This window comes from Cynocephalus volans, chromosome 8 (assembly GCF_027409185.1).
Source record: "Cynocephalus volans isolate mCynVol1 chromosome 8, mCynVol1.pri, whole genome shotgun sequence".
Taxonomy (NCBI): domain Eukaryota; kingdom Metazoa; phylum Chordata; class Mammalia; order Dermoptera; family Cynocephalidae; genus Cynocephalus; species Cynocephalus volans.
The window spans coordinates 46142115-46151912 of NC_084467.1; positions in this window are offsets into that span (position 1 = coordinate 46142115).

Here is a 9798-nt window from a genome sequence, read left to right on the forward strand (position 1 = left end):
CAGAAAGACTGAAGTGAATGTCCCAGGCTGACATGTGTTGGTGATTGAAAGGCAGTCAGCAGAAATCAGTGGCACTACCATTTCTATCCCTGGCACTGTAGCAGCCCATAATACTTTTGTCCTTTACTATCATCCCCAAGGATAGTTCTTGCAGTTCCTTTGTGGCTGCAACCTTGCTTGTGGACAGGTCAGCAACAAACTTTCTGACCCATGTTCATGAGTACAACACTCATTCATTTAAGGAATCAGTCAGTAAATCATTGAATATCAAACATCTACAGTGTAGTCATAAAGTCCCTATGCATTGGCTTGTGTATACTTTGTTTTAATTTTTTTCTTTGTAGAAATTTATGATATTAGGGACTTTTTTCATATCTTCCAGCTGTCATCATGGAAGGAAATGTACGGAACATGGAGATATTTAGAATTGGGATGGAAAATGAAGGAGAGCATGTTTAGGGACTTTGTGGCTATGCTATACTATAAGCCAGATACTCTGCCAGACTCTGGGAGTAAAACAGAAGAAAAGATGTCTAGTCCCTACCCTCAAGGAGCAAGGTTTCCTCAACCTTGGCATTAGTGACATTTTTGGTCAGATAATTATTTGCTTTGGGGATGTCTTTGACGTGATTGTAGAATGTTCAGTAGCCAGGTGCCAGCAGCGCCCTCCATCAAGTGTGACAACCAGAATTATCTCCAGGGGTTGGCAAATGTCCCCTTGTTGAGAACCACTGGTGTAAGAGGAAAACAGACTGAATAGGCAATCATAAGTGTAATTCTTTTCAAGTTGCCCAGTAGAAAAATGTAGGGTAAAACAAGGGGATTTCCTGAGGTCCAGGGCTTGGCTGTTCAAAATGTGGTCCTTGGACAGGCGGCATGTACATCACCTGTGTCTTAGTCCATTTGAGATGCTATAACAAAATACCATAGATTGGGTGGCTTGTAAACAACAAAATTTTATTTCTCACAGTTCTGGAGGCTGGGAATTCCAACATCAAGGTGCTGGCAGATGTGATGTCTAGTGAGGGCTGGCTTCCTGGCTATCTTCTCTCTGTGTCCTCACATGGTGGAAGAGGTGAGGGAGCTCTCCTGAGATTTTTTTAATAAAGGCGCTAATCTTGTTCATAAAGGCTCCGCCTTCATGACCTAATCACCTCCTAAAACCATCACAATGGGGGGCTAGGATTTCAACTTGGAAATTTGGGGGTAACAGAAACATTCAGTCTCTAGCAACCTGGGAGCTTGGTAGAAATATAGAATCTCACGCCCCATCCCAGACCTACTGAATCAGAATCTTTTTGTTTGATTTTTATTGAAAGATAATTGATCATATATTTCTGTGGGATACAGCGTCGAATATCAATACCTGTGTGCAATATGTGATGCTCAAATCAGGATAATTAGTACATTCAACATTACACAATGTGATCATATTCTGTGGCCTGATACCAGTTTCTCAAGCTCCCTCCTCCCCCTTCCCACTTACACAATCTTGCCTAGAGGAAGAGGGATGGTTTGCCCAAGAAAATTATTTAATTTGAAACCTGAAATGTGAATAGACATTAGCCAGACAACAACTGGGTGTGAAAATTGATCAAGATGGAGGAAACAGCCTACTTGAAGGAAGGCTTTGGACCTGGGAGGAACCATGGAAAGAAAGCCCATGTGGCTGAAGCTTAAGGTCAAGGGGTCTAGTGGAGGAGAGCCAGACGGGAGCCAGGCCACGATAATGATTTTGGACTTTATTTTGGGGCAAGGAAAGCCATGAAAAGTTGTGGAGTGATCTAATTAGATTTTTATTTTAAAAATCAACCAGTATCAACAAGGCTATTTCCAGGTTTTGTGAAGCCTAAGGTTTATACAATTTGGGATGCCTTCTTTAAGAAAAAGAAGACAAAATTATGGGGTATAAATTTCATTGTTCGTTTAGAATAAGAAGAAAATCACAAATGGCAAATTTTTAAAAGTTGACAGGTACCACAAATATCACAAAATAACATGATATTTTTATTAAACTGCCAGATGTACTTCTGTAATACTTTTTTCCTGCATTTTGGGGCTACGTTATCTTTTGTCATTTCTTCACGTGACAACAGTTTTATAATACCATTTTATACAGAGAGAATAAAACGATAATTCAGTTCTTTCAACATGGTTGATTAAAATTTGTTTTTTATTACTCATAGTTTGGAAAAGTTTTGGGTGTACAGATAGTTATTGTTAATGTCATGTAATCATTTTAGGACTGTTGTGAAATTTGGGAAAACCTCTATTAAGTTTCTTTCAGTTATGAGCTGTAAGACTTTGAAGCATTTCAAATTTTCTCACACAGGGAATAATCTCTACTTTCTGAATTGAGTACACTCATTAACCAGGGCTTCAGGAGTTGTTCCTTCAAGTGAGGAGACTTTTCTGTGTTTCCAGCTTCAACTACATACAGCAAGTTTGTAGCTAGCTGGGTCACAAGTGATGGAGACTTGGTCCTTGCCCACAGAACAGTCATGAACCAAAGGGGGAGACATAAAAACAACCACCTATAAAGCAGGGCAGTATGTGAGCACTACAAGACTTGAGGACAAATACAACCTTTACTAAAAATGCTGAGAGTATCACATACATATTTATAATGATTAAGATAGGTGATAATCCATTCCACAAATATTTATCAAGTGGCTACTATGTGCCTAACACTGTTGGGCATGGGTTAGGAGATGAAATTTAGATACATCCAATAGGACCTCTGTCTCATGGATCATACTTTAGTAGGTCACATGTATATGCAGAAAAAGCAGTGCCAATCAGAATGATAACATATATTATTTATTGAGCATGTAGTATTTATCAGGCACTCCGAGTTAATTGTAGGTGTCAGCTTGACTGGGTTAAGGTATACTCAGATAGGGCCAGCTGGTTAGCTCAGTTGGTTAGAGCACAGCATTGTAACACTAAGGTCAAGGGTTTGGATCCCCGTACTGGCCAGCTACCAAAAAAGAAAAAGAAAAAAAAGGGGGGATACCCAGTTAGCTGGTAAAGCATTATTTCTGGGTATGTCTGTGAGGGTGTTTCCAGAAGAGATCGGCATTTGAATTAGTGTACTGAGTAAGGAAGATCTGCCCCATCAGTGTGGGCGGGCATCATCCAATTGGTTGAGGGCCTGGATAGAACAAAAAGACAGAGGAAAGGAAAATTTGCTCTCTCTTGTGGAGCTGGCCCACCCGTCTCCTACTTCTCTTGGTCATCAGAATTCCAGGTTCTCTGGTTTCAGACTCTGGGACTTGCACCAGTGGTCCCCCAGATTCTCAAGCCTTTAGACTTGGACTTGGACTGAGCTATGCCACTGGCTTCCCTGGTTCTCCAGCTTATAGATGGCCCATTGTGGGACTTCTCAGGCTCCTTGATTGTGTAAGCCAATTACCATAATAGATCCCCTGTTATTCTATCTATCTATATATATCCTATTGGTTCTGTTTCTCTGGAGAACCCTAACTAATGTGATAGTTCTAAATGCTTTACATTTACATATAACATGATAATTCAGTTACATACAACATAACAGTAATAGATCCGCAACATAACCAGCGCCACTTTAGACAAGCCCAGGTACAAAATGGCACCGCCCAACTCCTCCCCTCCCCTCCCACCTTCCCTTTGCCGGAAGCCTCCTGACTTAAACAGAAACCGCTTTTGCTTCCGCGGGAAGATGCAGTTCACCACCACGATCCACATTAGCATAATGACCCTCCTTGATGATATCACACAGCTCTTGGTGCCAACATATCAATATAAGCTCTACCACCCCCACACCTGGTGCTGTCCCCTTTCCAGGGTGGCCCTGGGCTGCCTGCTACTTTGAGCACAGCCCAGCAGATTTTCTTTCTTTAATAAAGCTTGAACAGTACCTAGCACCTCAGCTCACTTTCTTTCAAAAAGTACAAAGTAGATTGTGCTAAATACCTCATGAGTGGTCCAATACAGCAGAAGTACTTAAAAGGGAGGGAAAATTTTCTGACTCAATAATAATAAGTATTGAGCACCTGTTGTGTACTAGGCTTTACACACCTATCATCTCAATATAACTCTCAAAACAACTCTACAAAGTGGACATGCCCTTGATACATCAATATTCAGAGAAGTTAAGGAGCTGGTCCAAGACGAATAAGTGATAGAACCAGATGCTGGACACTGACCTTTTAGGAAAGATGTCACAAGCCAGCACACACCAGTATGGGTCTTGGCTTTGTTCAACTTTTAGAGAAGATAAAAGCATGAAGTCCAATAGGCCAAGAAAGAGTAAAGGGATTTTCACAAAAATAGTAAACTCCTGCTCCTCCCTTCCCATACCTCAGTCCTGCTTTCTTCTCCTGCAGCTGGTTCCAGGCCTGCAGGGCTGAGGACCAGGGCTGTCTCCTAATCTGTGTGTGCCCAGTGACCAACACAGGGCCAGTGTTTTGAAGTCAACTTGTTTCCAGCTTGGTTCTTCAATCAGAATCATTTCAGTTTCTTCTAACAAAGTCAGGACATCCTTTAAAAAAAAAAAAAACAACTATTAGCAGAGAAGCATAACATACATACAATAATACCTATATCTATCTTCATTTATTTAGTGATCAGACTTCCAGCAGCTTGCTATTGAAAACACCGACAGGGACAGGTAAAGATTAGCTGTGCCAATTTCATTCAGAGGGTCCTGGTTTGAATCCTGACTTTTCCATCTATTAGCCTTGGGCAAGTTACTCAACCACTCTAGATAAGTTCTGACCTGTGTTAAGTTCTTGATGAATATTATCTGTCGTTACCATTTTGTTACAGGAGGGGACAAATCTGTTTGATTATTTACTTAATCTATGCCCTCTTTCTTTGGTAAAGATAAACAGTCCCAAAGTCACAGACTATTGACTTAAATTGATTTGCAGAATGAAAGCACTGATTTAATAAACTTGGTGGTCTGACATTCTGAGGGCATGGGTGCAGGAAGAAGCTGATGCAAGGAGACGATATGCTATTAGGGTAAGAGGGAACCTCAGAGGTAGCAGGATTGCTGCACATAAAACAGAGAGGCAGCCTGGGTAGTTTAATAAGGGACAAACAGTCCCCCTTTCTTAAGTAGCCTCCTGGAGGGCATGGCTGTGGGTTTGATAGCTCTTTATAGTAATAGATGTACATAATGATCACTTGAGGCATCAATAAAAGGTCAACTATGTTCAGAACAAGCATTCAGCCATGCAATAAAAGGTGTGTAATGCTTTTTTAAAAGACACCTGAGAACCCTAAGTTTGACTTTGGAAGAGCTCTCTTAGAGAAACCACTTAGTCCAAAGTCTTACACACTGAGGAACAATGTTTCCTAGATTTTAGGAGTTGGTGTGCCAAAAACATATTTAAAAAAAAAAACAAATTAAGGATACCACAGGGTTGCCAGCTTGTTATTTTGCCATATGAAGATACTAAGACAAACCAACAAAAGAAACATCATCTGCTATTGTCATTGTTACCGCACTCAGGTCAGGCTGCCTGCCCCCTTGAAACAGAAAGAAGAAAACTCTGAAGTCAAACGGTTGGCGTTAGAAAAGCAGATGTATTCAGCTGAAGGAGATGGTAGGCTATCCCATCTCAGAGATTTACATTTACTGAGGGGTTTTTAAAGGAGGGCTTGAGGGAATGGAATGTGTGAGCTGAAAAGCAAGAGAGCAGGAGATGTGAGTTACAAGGGGTCCGTTTCTATGGGTCAGGTACAAGGTCTTGCCAAGGCCTCCTCTGGTTTCTGTTTTCATCTTCGCTGTTATCTCAGGACACTGCAAAGTTTTGATTTGCACCGGTGTCCTTGGCTGGTGCCCAAGGTCAGCTTCAGTCATTTGGCCTTGATTATTTCTCAAAACTCTACAAGTCTCAAAGAAAGAACTGTTAGCTTTGCAAAGTACTAATTAGCCTCTTAGCCTTTTTTTCCTACTTAGTGAGCGATATAAGAAAGTCAGGGGATGGGAAGCAAGAGTGGAGAGAAAAATCTGTCCTTTTTAAAATCCCCCCCCTCCCCCAGCCCAGCCAGCTTTAGGTCCCAACATGGCTTCAGTCCTGCTCACTCCAACATCATCTTTGCATAAAAGAAAGAAAATGCTAATGCCAGAAACAGTATTCCGGTCACAATCTTGGAATAAAAACAGTCCTTCCAATTGAATACATTTAGCATTATGAAAAACTTGCTGCATTTCATAAGTTTTCTGACCTTGCTGCAATTTCTGGAAGCATTGTCATGGACCAACATTTAGAAACTACAATGCCCTAAAGCTGTGGGCTTCTCAAAGTGTGGGCTACAGACCAGCAGTCTCAGCATCCTTTAAAAACCAGTCAGAGGTACAAATTCTGAGGCTCCACTCAGGGTGAATGAAGCAAAAATTCTGGAAGTGGGCCCAGCAACCTATGTTTCAACAAGCCATCCAGATAATTCTGACACTCCCAAGCTTAGAACTACTGTTGTAGTTCCTTCCTTCCACATGGATTGCAGAGTCCTTCTCTGGAAAACCTCTAGTAACAGGATCTCACCTCCTCCCAAAGAAGCCTGTTTCAATGCAGTTGAAAACTTCACGTGGTTGGAAACTCCTAGACTAGTCTCCTTGGTTCCAGTTCTGCCCTCTCGAGCCACACGGAATGAGTCTTCTCTGTACCCTCCATCTGACAACTATGAATACATTTGGAGATGACTGCTACATCTCCCTTCTCCAGGTAAGCATGGCCTGAACTCTTAACTGGTGCTCATGTGGCTTGATCTCTAGTCCTGTTGTCAGCCTGGTCTGGATCCCTTTTTATTACTATTATTAACAAATACAATTACTCAACGTTTGTTACTATGTGCCGTGCACTGCCCATGTTTTCACGTTAAATCTTCACAACAACCCTGGGAAGTAGGCCTGCTATCTCCATTTCACAGAAAGAAGATAAGCCCAGGGAGGCCAAGGAACGTGCCCGGCATCACTTCGCTTGTGTGTAACTGAGCTAGGATTAAACACTCAGGCCCGTGGCACTCCAGAGTTCATGTTATTTCTACTATCCAAGTCTGCCCTGAAGTTCTTATCAAAATATTGTTGATTTAGGGGAGCTGAGCCAGGAAGAGGCGGCCACAAGGCCTGAGTATGGAGTATGGTGAGTATGACATGGACTTTGGAGTCAGACAAATCTGTTTGAGTCCTGTCTTCAATTACTAATTATATGATCTTGGGTGTGTTCCTGCTCTCTCTAAGCCTCAATTTCCTCATCTGTACAATGGAGATAATAACAACATTCACCTCATAAAGCTGCTGTGAGTAGAAAATGAATTAGTGCTTATAAAACACTTAGCAAAGTGCCCAGTACACAGCAAGTACTCAATAAATATCTCTGTTATTACTACTGTGTATGTATCCAGCAATTATATAATTATAATGTGGATGAGTCATATCCAGACACATGTACATTATAGCAATATAAATCATTGTCATAGCCAGACATATGCACATTCTAGCAATATATATCATTTCTAAACCGGCTGAAAACCTATCTATTTCTGGCTCTGGACTTTTCCAGAAACCTTGTACCTGATTCCCTGCCTCCAATTTCTCTCTCTTCTGCAAGCCAACCTACACATGCTTCTGAGATCAGATGAGATCGGGTAGCCAACCTACCTATGCTGATGATCGAATCTTCCTAAAACCCAGTTCTGATTATGTGCATCATCCCATTACTGAAACATCGTCTTCACATGGAGTCGAGCTCTCTCTTCTTGGCTTTCAAGGGTTCGTATAGGAGATGGTCCAAATCCCCATTCCCGCCTTGCCCCTGCTGTGGACCTGTGGGGACTCTCATTCCCACTGAACCGAGTTATGGGCCTTTCTTCACACACACCGTTCCTCCTGCATCTTCTCCATCCAAAATAGCCACCCCTCCCCCCTCCGCCTGCTACCCTCCCTGCTCCACTGGCTGTCAAAAATTTTTTAATGATCCAGTACTGCCTCTCTCATGAAATTTTTCCTACAATCCCCAAAGAAATATGAGCAACTTATTCCTTTGAACTCATTTGGCCTTTATTTCTTGAATGGTAATGGTGTTACGAAAATAGCTTAGATTTTGCCATCAGATAGACCTGGGTTCAAATTCTGAAACTTCCTCTTATTAGTGTATCATGTTCCTGAGATTAAATGTCCTTATCTGCAAATTGGGGATAATCAAATTCTCTTCCTGTGGTGTTTGTGAAGACTAAACGAGACTAAGGAATGTAAGGCTCCCTGCTCAGAGCCTGATTCATAGCAAGTTGTCCACGTCTGTCACCCTCCTCTCCCCTGCATGGGTAACAGCTTCTTCCCCCTATTTGTTGAGAGCAAGGATTTCATCTTACTTGTGTCTCTCACAGTACTTAGAACAATACTTTATACACAGATGCCCCATAAATACATGTAGAACTGTACTGACTGCCACTTACTAGCTGTGTGGTTTCAACTGCTTAACCTCTTTCAGTATCTATTTTCTTGTTCTTAAAGTTAGTGATATGAAAAATAAATCCTTACTTTTCTTCCAGTTGTATCATTCTTTCATTCATTCAGCAGACATCTTTCGAGCACCTGTCATGTGTCAGGTGGTCTACCAGGTGCTGGGGATGCAATGGTGAGTAAGCAGATGTTCTGTAACTGGAACTCTGTTCCCTAGTAATGAAAGCTCAGCCTAGCACTGGTTCCAGAGCATGGACGAGCAGAGCGATGCTGCAGATGTCGGCATTAGAAGGAGTGTGTGTAGGCAGCTTGGATAAGTTGTAGCCTCTAGGAATAAGGCACTCTTCTATCATAGGTGAAAAGCCAATTGTTTTCCTTGGCTTGGTGTGTCATAGGTGACTGCATATTAGTTGGGTACATGTGTTTTTTTGTTTTTTTTTTTAAGCAGCTTTATTGAGGTAGAACTTACATATCACAAAATTCACCCATGCAACTGCACAATTCAATAGTTTTTTTGGTATATTTACAACCATCACCATATCTAATTTTAGGACATTTTCATCCCCCAAAGTCATCAGCACATTTATCTTAATAAAACAGGCTGAGTTAATCCATACCCTTGCCCAAGTCGAGCCCTGCCTTTCTTCACCAGCACAGTAATGTTGCTCAGCTAGTCGTGAAGATGACAGGGTTGAGAAAGCATGGTGTGGAAATATATCTTAGATTGTTGGTATTAATTTGGTAAGTTGTCTTGAGACATACTGTCAACCTCATTGATCCCCTGGGGTTAAAGACAAACACCCCAGCTAAATTAATCCTCTTTAATCCCAGCAACAATTCTGTCAGCACCTTGTTCAACCAGCTCCTCTCACTTTCTCTCTACAGACGAGCTTCTTGGAAGCTACTTGCTGCCCTCCTTCCTCACTCCTATACCCTCTCCTAACCACTGACATCTAGACCACCGATGACTTTAGAATTGCCAGATCCAGTGGGCCTGTTCAGTCTTCCTGCCTCCCCTCTTGGTCCCCTCTCTCCTCCTTGAAACCAGTCCTCACCTGGTTCTGTGACCTGGCAGCCCCTTTCCATCAGTCTGACTCCTCAGCCTCATGCCTGGCTCTGTCCCTACCCCCCACCCCCAGCCTTGGTGTTGCCAGGGTCCCCTCCTTGGCCAATTGTTCTCCTAATGCTCGACACCCCCCACTCCTAGTGTGACCTCGCACACCAACTACATGCAGCGGTTCCCAAACCTTCCTCAGCAGCAGAAATGTGGTTTCCAAGCAAGATGCCCTGGCACTGATCTTGGTTCTGCACAGGGTCTCTGGAGTCTGCCACATTGTTCTAGGAGA